This window comes from Lathyrus oleraceus, chromosome 5 (assembly GCF_024323335.1).
Source record: "Lathyrus oleraceus cultivar Zhongwan6 chromosome 5, CAAS_Psat_ZW6_1.0, whole genome shotgun sequence".
NCBI classification, from domain to species: domain Eukaryota; kingdom Viridiplantae; phylum Streptophyta; class Magnoliopsida; order Fabales; family Fabaceae; genus Lathyrus; species Lathyrus oleraceus.
The window spans coordinates 415,204,899-415,214,179 of NC_066583.1; the positions used below are offsets into that span (position 1 = coordinate 415,204,899).

The 9,281-nt window shown below is 40.7% G+C and overlaps 1 non-coding gene across 1 annotated transcript; it reads left to right on the forward strand.

Moving 5' to 3' along the window:
• Positions 1 to 8,839: 8,839 nt before the first annotated feature.
• LOC127088516 (small nucleolar RNA R71) lies at positions 8,840 to 8,946 on the forward strand. Its single transcript, XR_007790349.1, has one exon. It is a non-coding gene; the product is annotated as a small nucleolar RNA R71 (small nucleolar RNA).
• The last annotated feature ends 335 nt before the right edge of the window (positions 8,947 to 9,281 follow it).

Sequence of the window (9,281 nt, forward strand, 5' to 3'; positions counted from 1 at the left end):
TTCTAGATCATTCACTTATTTGCATCGGTCCCCTACGTAGAGGATGCGTAGGCCGGAGCTGACTGCTAGGATAAACTACTAAGGACTTATACGGAAATGATGATTAAGGCCATGGTATATGGGGTTTCGGGAGTGGTTCTATATTTACGAAGTCTATGGTGCTAAAATAATACTGATGTTTCGCAAAGTTCTCCCAAGTCACCACATCCTTACTCAAAACATGTCTTTAAAACCTGAAAACTTTCGGAATAACACTATTTTCTTTTGCAATTTTTTTTTGGTGGGGCTAAAGTTATGGGGAGGTAGGATTGTACTAAAGATCTACTGTATTTGGTGACTCGTCAGACTCATGCATTATACTAAAAAGCAAAATAAACAACGAAAAGGAAATAAACTATCTAAAAACAGCAAATAAAAATTGGAAATAAAAGGAAAACGATAAATGCTCCTCCCACACTTAAATCGAACATTGTCCCCAATGTTTCGAAATAAGATAAGGGAAGAGTTACCTGGCAACCTATTGCTGACCACTAGTGCCCTCGCCAACCTGAGGTGGACGACGGGATCGGGTACGACGACGGTCTCTCTGATCCATCCTGGCCTGCAGGGCATCCTGAGCGGTCCTCACTTCTCGAAGGTTACCTAGAATAGAACCTTGAGTAGCTTCGATGAGTGCCATGTGTCGCTGGTTGTATTGTTGCTGACGGGCTTGTGTATTGGTTATCGCTTGCAGGGACTGTAGAACAGTGTCGTAGGACCTGTCTGTCCTCCGCTGCGACTCTTGCATAAAGCTCATGTTGTCCGTCATTTGTTGCTGGAAGGTAGAGAGTAGGTCATCTCGGCTTTGCTCTCTAGCCATGTGGTCTCGCCACATCTCCTCTGTAATATAGAAGCCAGGAGTGGTACCTGCAGAAGAAGAAGATGGTGCGGTGTGTAGTGGTGAAGGATGATGGGGGGACACATGGGGTACGGGAGATCTCTCTCTCCGATCATATTCATCATCAGTGTCTGGTCCCGCCGCATCAGGAATGTTAGGAGGAAGAGGACCCAAAACAGGTGGAGCATCTAAATCGTAGGTCCAATTCCTCTCATCTCGTATATCTGTACGTCTAGTGCAAGGGAGGACAACAGATGGGATTGCTACACCATGAATCATAAGTGTATAACCTCCTTCTCTCCTTGAACGACACAATTTCATGTCTCGCAGAAATTTTAGGGTAATTGTGCTAGGAGGTAAGGGGTCTAGGGCAGCCATCTCATTGTTCAGGTTAAGTGCCCGAGCAATAGACGTAATCAATCCACCAAAAGAAATCGGTCCCGCTTTATTCAAAGTTAAAATCATATGGGCAAGCATGAACGGAACCGAATTAATTCGCCTATTTGTGAGGCTTCCTTGCAAATATAGAAGCTCTCTAGCGTTAACCTTATTTGGATTCTCCCAACCAAAAATAATGCATGCCAACAGATATCTAAAAACTCTGATGGCCGGGTTATGGATAGTTGAGGCAAGAACTCCTTCAAAAGAGTTTATGGAAGTGTTTGATAAACGCTCCAAGAAGGAAAATACCTCAACAGACCATTCAGAATCCAAAGGGGCCTCACAAATAGCACCTTCCCCATGAGGGATCCCTAACAAGCTGGCTAGTTCGTCGGTACTGAACTCATATTCAACAACAAATATTCTAAATTTGACAGTACCAACTGTGCTAGCAGTGTTAGGATTGACAATATAGATTAAGGAACTCAGAAATTCAATTGTCAACCGCTCATAGGTGGGTTCTTTGGTGGTAAAGAAATTATGCAAACCTAAGTTATCTAATAAATGGAAAATGCTATGATAGATACCTAAAGTGTAAAGACGGTTTTCGTCAACATACCTTGTCGGGAGGATTTCCCGATTTTGCAACCGATCAATAATTTTTCTTTGTCTATCCCCCGGTTTCCCTCCTCAAAGAATGAATCCGTTGAACTCCATTTGAATGCTCTTAAAAAGTGAATGAAGAAGATGAAGTGGTTGGTGAAAAGGTTGGATTTTTACAAAATCCGATGGATGAAATCGAAAATGGAAAGTGGATTAATAATTTGTGTGGTATGGTGGTTAGGAAAGTATGAGCTTTTTGTGGGCTCAAGGACTTTTTTCCAAGGTGAAAAAATGGGTTTGGGAGGTTGTAAGTTGCAAAAATGGTCAAAAAAAGGGGTCTGCCCCGACCATTTACAGACGCTGTGGTGGGCGCCACAGGTCCTATGGCGGGCGCCACAAGGCAAAATCTGGCTGGGCCAGATTTTGGTCCTTTGGTTTGGGCTTCTCTTGTCTTTCGGCTTTGAGGGGTCTGGATAGCATTTGTCTTGTGATTCTCCTAGTTTCTTTGACTTGCATAATTTTATAAAAGTAAAAACGAAAAATAAAAAATAAAACTGAAACAAAAACAAAAACAGAAATTAAATATAAATAAATAAATAACTGAAAAATTAAAATGCAAATAAAATAAATATAAAACACATATAGATAAAAATAGAAATACTAATGTATAGTAGTGGTTTATATAATATTCTAAATGCGATAAAATAAAATAGATTATGCAAATACGATAAATATATATATAAAAGAGAAATAAAATGAAATGAAATGGTGAGATCAGGTAGTAGGGGTGTCGTCTGCCTGAGTGGATCCACGGAGTATGGCTATATCCTTCATGAGCTCTGCGATCTCTTGATATAGACAATCGGCTTCAGTAGCATGGGTGAGATCAGACACTCCCATCTGTAAAGTTAGGTCCGCCACTTCCTGTCTAAGCTCTGCAATCTCTCTACGACACTCAACAATCTGGGTGCGTATGTCGGGTGTCTGCAATGAATGATTATTAGAGAAAACAGTGATTCTAGGAGATGGTGGTGTAGGCGTGTATTCAACAGCGGGTGGTGATCTCGGTGCCTCGACGGTCTCTCCCTGGCCCTCTAGAGCATAACTCCAATTCGCTAGATCATGCACACTGGTCATCGTAGGGTCTGGCAGTGTGAAATAATGGTTGGCCTCACTATCGACTAGCAATCGGAACTGACATGGCTGGAAAGAGGCTCTCCTCATCAATCCTCTGGTCAAACAGAAATCGATGTCCATGGTAGTGTATCCACAATAGATCCGAAGATGTGACAGCTTGCGAGACAGACCTAAAGCGACAACAATCTGTGTGATGATTCCACCCACATGGATGACTCCTTCGGTGGATCTGGAGATACCGCTGAGACTGTATAATAAAAAGTTCCCACATGCTACTGGACGAGACTGGGATGCACAAAATAATAGGAAGATCTCCTCTTCACTCAGTAGTGTCTCTGCATCCGGTCTTCCCAGGAAGGAATGTGCTAATATCATCTGAAAATATCTGAAGGTTGGGTTATGTATGACATAAGATAGCTGCATAGATGGATCTTGGCTTCCGCCACCTGATATATCACTCCAAAATTTCTCCACCTCCTTACACAGAAAATATCCCATAGGTGTCTCCGGGATAGCATCAGGAGTGGTCTGGAAACCCAACAGGTCGCCGAACTCTTTCTGGCTGAAGGAGTACTCAACTCCGAAAAGTCTGAAAGCAGCATACCCATCTGGTCCAGAGTATGGGTCATAGTCGAATGAACTTAGGAACTCCAAAGTCAGGTTCCTATATGTGTTACTCAAATCATCGGCAAATTCGTCCCAGTGAAGGTGGTGGCTAAGGAATCGGATACTCGGCTCGATACCCAGTGCCTCCATACAGTGCTGATCGGGATAACGTGTGGGTGCCATAGGACGCTGATACAGAGTGATGTAGCGCTCTCTATGAGCATTATCTCTATAGGCCACGTGCATGTCATCGAAACCCTGCATCCTGTAAACGTTAAGAAAGTGATCCTGAAAATGCAAACCAATCAAATTTTAGTCTCAATGCAAAATATGATAAAATAAAAATAAAAATAAAAATAAATGCGAAAAATTAGAATGAAAGAAAAACCATGGGTTGCCTCCCATGCAGTGCTTGTTTAACGTCATTAGCTTGACGATTAGAATTTATACACCTGTAGTAGTAGGAATTGGTGGATCAATCAGGGTGTGGCTCGAGTAGTATGTTGGAATGTCTCCTCCTTCGTAGAGCTTCAGTCTTTGTCCATTTACAATGAATGGAATACAGGTTTTGTTCTTGATTTCTACGGCTCCGGATCTCAGAATCTTGGATACTTCGAAAGGACCAGTCCATCTTGAACGTAGCTTTCCAGGGAAGAGTCGTAACCTAGTGTTGAAAAGGAGAATAGAATCGCCTACATTGAAGTTTTTCTTTACTATTCTTTTGTCGTGATAGGCTTTTGTCCTCTCTTTATATATTTTTGCATTCTCGTAGGCCGATTGCCTAAGTTCTTCTAATTTATGAATGTCTAGGGTACGCTTTTCTTCAGCGGCTAGGTAGTCTAAATTCAAAGTTTTAATGGCCCAATAGGCTTTATGCTCTAACTCGAATGGTAAGTGACAAGATTTTCCATAAACTAGTTGGTAAGGAGTAGTTCCTATAGGGGTTTTGAAAGCGGTTCTATAGGCCCATAATTCTTCTTGAAGCTTCTCAGACCAGTCTCTCCTAGAAATAGAAACAGTTTTCTCTAGGATTTGTTTTATCTCCCTATTAGATACTTCTACTTGGCCACTAGTTTGTGGGTGGTATGGTGTTGGTACTCTATGCCTAACTCCATATTTTCTTAAAAGTTTGTCAAATATTCTCGATATAAAGTGTGATCCTCCACCGCTTATGACTAAACGTGGTGTTCCAAATCTAGGGAATATATAGTTTTTAAATAGTTTGATTACTACCCTAGTGTCGTTTGTGGGTGCAGCTATAGCTTCAATCCACTTAGACACATAGTCTACAGCTACTAAGATATATCTGTTTCCTAAGGATGGTGGGATAGGTCCCATGAAATCTATACCCCATACGTCGAAGAGTTCTACTTCCTGAATGTTTCTTAGAGGCATTTCATCACGTCTTGAAATGTTTCCAGTGTGTTGGCATCTATCACACTTGACAATGTAAGCATAGACATCATGCCACATGGTAGGCCAGAATAGGCCAGCTTGAAGAATCTTGGCGTATGTCTTAGAGGTGCTCGCATGTCCACCATAAGGTGCAGAATAACAATGCTCGATAATACTATTTACCTCTTCTTCTGGAATCCAACGACGAAAAATGCCATCTTTACCCCTTTTGAAAAGGAGCGGTTCGTCCCAATAGCAGTTTCTCACATCGTGGAAGAATTTCTTCTTGCGGTGGTAGTCAAGATCAGGGGGTACTATATCAGCAGCTAGGTAATTAACGAAATCTGCATACCAGGGTACGTTACTTATTGCTAAGGAATGAGGATCTAGGTTATTATCTTCAATGGTTTCTACTCTGACGATCAATCTATCATAGGCGAAATCGTCGTTTATGGGTACTAGTTCAGGTTTTAGATGTTCTAGCCTAGAAAGGTGATCGGCTACTACATTTTCAGTGCCTTTTTTTATCTCTTATATCTAAATCAAACTCTTGTAGTAATAGAATCAATCGGAGTAACCTGGGCTTGGCATCTTTTTTACTTAATAGGTAACGAATGGCAGCATGATCGGTGTAAACAATAATTTTTGCTCCTACTAGATAAGATCTAAATTTGTCTATAGCGAAAACTACAACGGGTAATTCTTTTTCAGTTGTTGCGTAGTTAAGTTGGGCAGCATCTAGGGTTCTACTGGCATAATAAATGGCATGTAAATTTTTATCTTTCCTTTGTCTTAGAACGGCTCCAACTGCATAATCACTAGCATCGCACATTATCTCAAAAGGTTCCGACCAATCGGGTGGTTTCATAATGGGTGCTGAGATTAATGCTTGCTTTAAAAGATTAAATGCGTCATTACATTTTTCATCAAAAATGAATTCAGCATCTTTCATTAAAAGTCCAGTTCAAGGTTTGGTTATTATGGAGAAGTCCTTAATAAAAGCCGGTAGAATCCAGGGTGTCCAAGAAAGCTTCAGACTTCTCTGATGGTTTTTGGGGGTTTTAGGTTTTCTATAACTTCTATTTTATCTTTATCTACCTCTATACCTTTTTCGGAAACTATATGTCCTAAAACTATTCCTTCGGTCACCATGAAATGACATTTTTCCCAATTTAGCTTGAGGTTCACCTCCACGCATCTCTCCAGGGTTTTCTCAAGGTTAGCAAGGCAATTGTGAAAATCGAATCCGCAAACCGAGAAATCATCCATAAACACTTCCATGATACCATCTAGGTAATCTCCAAAGATTGACATCATGCAGCGTTCGAAAGTAGCTGGAGCGTTATAAAGGCCGAAAGGCATTCGTCTGTAGGCAAAAGTTCCATAAGGGCATGTAAAGGTAGTTTTTTCTTGATCTTCAGGGTGAATAGGTATTTGGAAAAATCTAGACTATCCATCTAGATAACAGAAGTAAGAGTGTCTGGCTAGACGCTCCAACATCTGGTCTATAAATGGTAAAGGGAAATGGTCCTTCCTAGTTGCTTTATTTAATTTTCTATAATCTTTACACATCCGCCATCCTCCTTCTAAATATTTTGCTACATGTTCGCCTTTATCGTTTTCACGACTGTGATGCCTCCCTTTTTAGGTACTACATGCACAGGGCTCACCCACTTGCTATCCGAGATCTGATAGATTATACCTGCCTCAAGTAACTTATGATCTTCCTTCTTAACAACATCACTCATTATAGGGTTTATTCTTCTCTGATGCTCCCTAGAGGGTTTTGAATCTTCTTCTAGCGAAATCCGATGCATGCATACGAATGGGCTTATACCTTTCAGGTCAGAGATATTATATCCTAAGGCTGAGGGATGTCTTCGTAAAACGTCTAAAAGTTGGTTCGTTTCCTCATGGCTCAAGGTAGCGCTAACTATCACTGGACGGTTCATATTTTCATCGAGGAACTCATATCTCAGGTTCTTAGGCAGTTCCTTAAGTTCTAAGGTTGGTTTCTTAGGGCATGGCAAAGGATCTGGGGTAAGGGATAAACATTCGTAAAGGTTATCATCGATGTAGGGTTTCTTAAAGTCATCATCTTCCCTTATGAGAGTTGATGGTAACTTAATTGTTTTTATAATTTCTTTTTGTTCTAATTCTCTAATACATTCATCAATGATATCTAAGGCATAACACGAGGCTCCCATCACAGGTGCCATAAGAAATTTCGAAAGTATAAATTCTATTTTCTCGTCACCTACCTCAAATGTCAACTTTCCTTTCTTGACATCTATTATGGCTCCTGCAGTTGATAAGAATGGTCTACCTAGAAGGATTGGTATATCATTGTCCTCTTTGATGTCCATGACAACGAAATCAGTAGGGATAAATAACTGACCTATCCTAATAGGAACATCTTTTAAAACGCCTATCGGATATTTAACAGATCTATCGGCTAACTGAAGTGACATCTTAGTGGGTTGTAATTCTCCTAAGTTTAACCTCTCACAAACTGCTAAAGGCATTAGGCTCACACTAGCTCCTAAGTCTAGAAAAGCTTTATCGATGATATGATTACCCAGAAGGCAAGGAATGGAGAAATTTCCAGGATCTTTATCTTTCTTTGCTAATTTGTCCTCGAAAATAGCATTACATTCCAAAGGCTTCAGATCGTCAAGTCTACGTTTGTTGGTAAGGATGTCTTTCAGAAACTTTGCATAAGAAGGTATTTGGGTGATGGCTTCTGTGAAAGGGATTTCTACATGAAGCTTTTCTATACCTTTAATAAATTTTTGATACTGTTTATTGATCTGGGTTTGTTTGAGTCTTTGCGGATATGGTATAGGTGGTTTATACGGCGGGGGTGGTACGTAAATTTTATCTTTAGGTTCTTCTCCTTTCTCTCGACCTCCCTGGTTTTTAGATTCCTCTGGTTCCTTTACTTTGTCCGGGGGATTGGTTTATTCCTTAGAAGTTTCGGGTTCACTCAATCTTGGGTTTAGTGGCTCATCTTAAGCGTTCCCACTTCATAGGGTAATGGCATTGGCTTGTCCTCTCGGATTTTGTTGGGTTTGTCCAGGGAATTGTCCTCTAGGTGTAGTCTGAGGGGCTTGGTTTAAAGCTACCTGAGAGATCTGGGTTTCAAGCATCTTGGTATGAGTAACTATTTGGTCAACCTTGGTTCCTAACTGAGTAATCAATTTGTTAACATGAATGTTTTGGTTCATGAACTCCTTGTTTTGTTGGGTTTGAGCGGTGATAAAATTTTCCATAATTTTCTCAAGGCTCGGCTTTGGTGGTATAGGTTGCATAGGTTGATTTGATCTAGGGGCTTGATAACTAGGTCTCGGAGGTGCATTATTTTGAATAGGGTTATTGTTTTTATAGGAGAAGTTCGGGTGATTCCTCCATCCAGGGTTATAAGTATTCGAATATGGGTTCCCTTGGGTGTAGTTCACTTGCTCAGAGTGGGTTTCGTTTAATAGACTGCATTCTGCAAATTGGTGTCCTTTGGTTCCACATATCTCACAATCCGACGAAACTGCGGCTACAGTATTCGGGTTTGTGTACATATGTTCGACTTTGAGGGCTAATGCGTCCATTTTAGCTTGCATCATGTCTATAGAGCTTAGTTCATGCACTCCTCCTTGGGCTTCCTTCTTTTCACCTGTCGCTCATTCGACTCCTCATGATTGATGGTTTTGACCCATATCTTCAATGAGGGCACTAACTTCAGGATAAGGTTTATTCATCAGAGCACCGCTTGCGGCAGCGTCGATGGTCATCTTTGTGTTGTAATGAAGTCCATTATAGAAGGTTTGAATGATTAACCAATTTTCTAAACCATGATGTGGGCATGCTCGTAACAACTCTTTATATCTCTCCCAAGCTTCGAACAACGATTCTCCTTGGTTTTGGGTAAATCTAGTTATATGGTTTCGAAGAACGGAGGTCTTACTCGGGGGAAAATATCTAGCAAGAAATACTCTTCTAAGGTTATCCCAAGTCGTAATGGAATTGGGTGAAAGGGAATCTAACCATGATAGGGCTTTATCTCTGAGGGAAAAAGGAAATAATCTTAAACGTATTGCCTCAGGAGAAGCTCCATTGGTTTTAAAAGTATCTGCTAATTGAAGAAATATTTTTAAATGTTGGTTTGGGTTCTCGGTAGCGAGACCCGCGAATTGTCTCTGTTGCACTAGTTGCAACAGGGATGGTTTAAGTTCGAAATTATTTGCTGGAATTATTGGGTTTACTATACTAGAACTAGGTTCTTCATTAG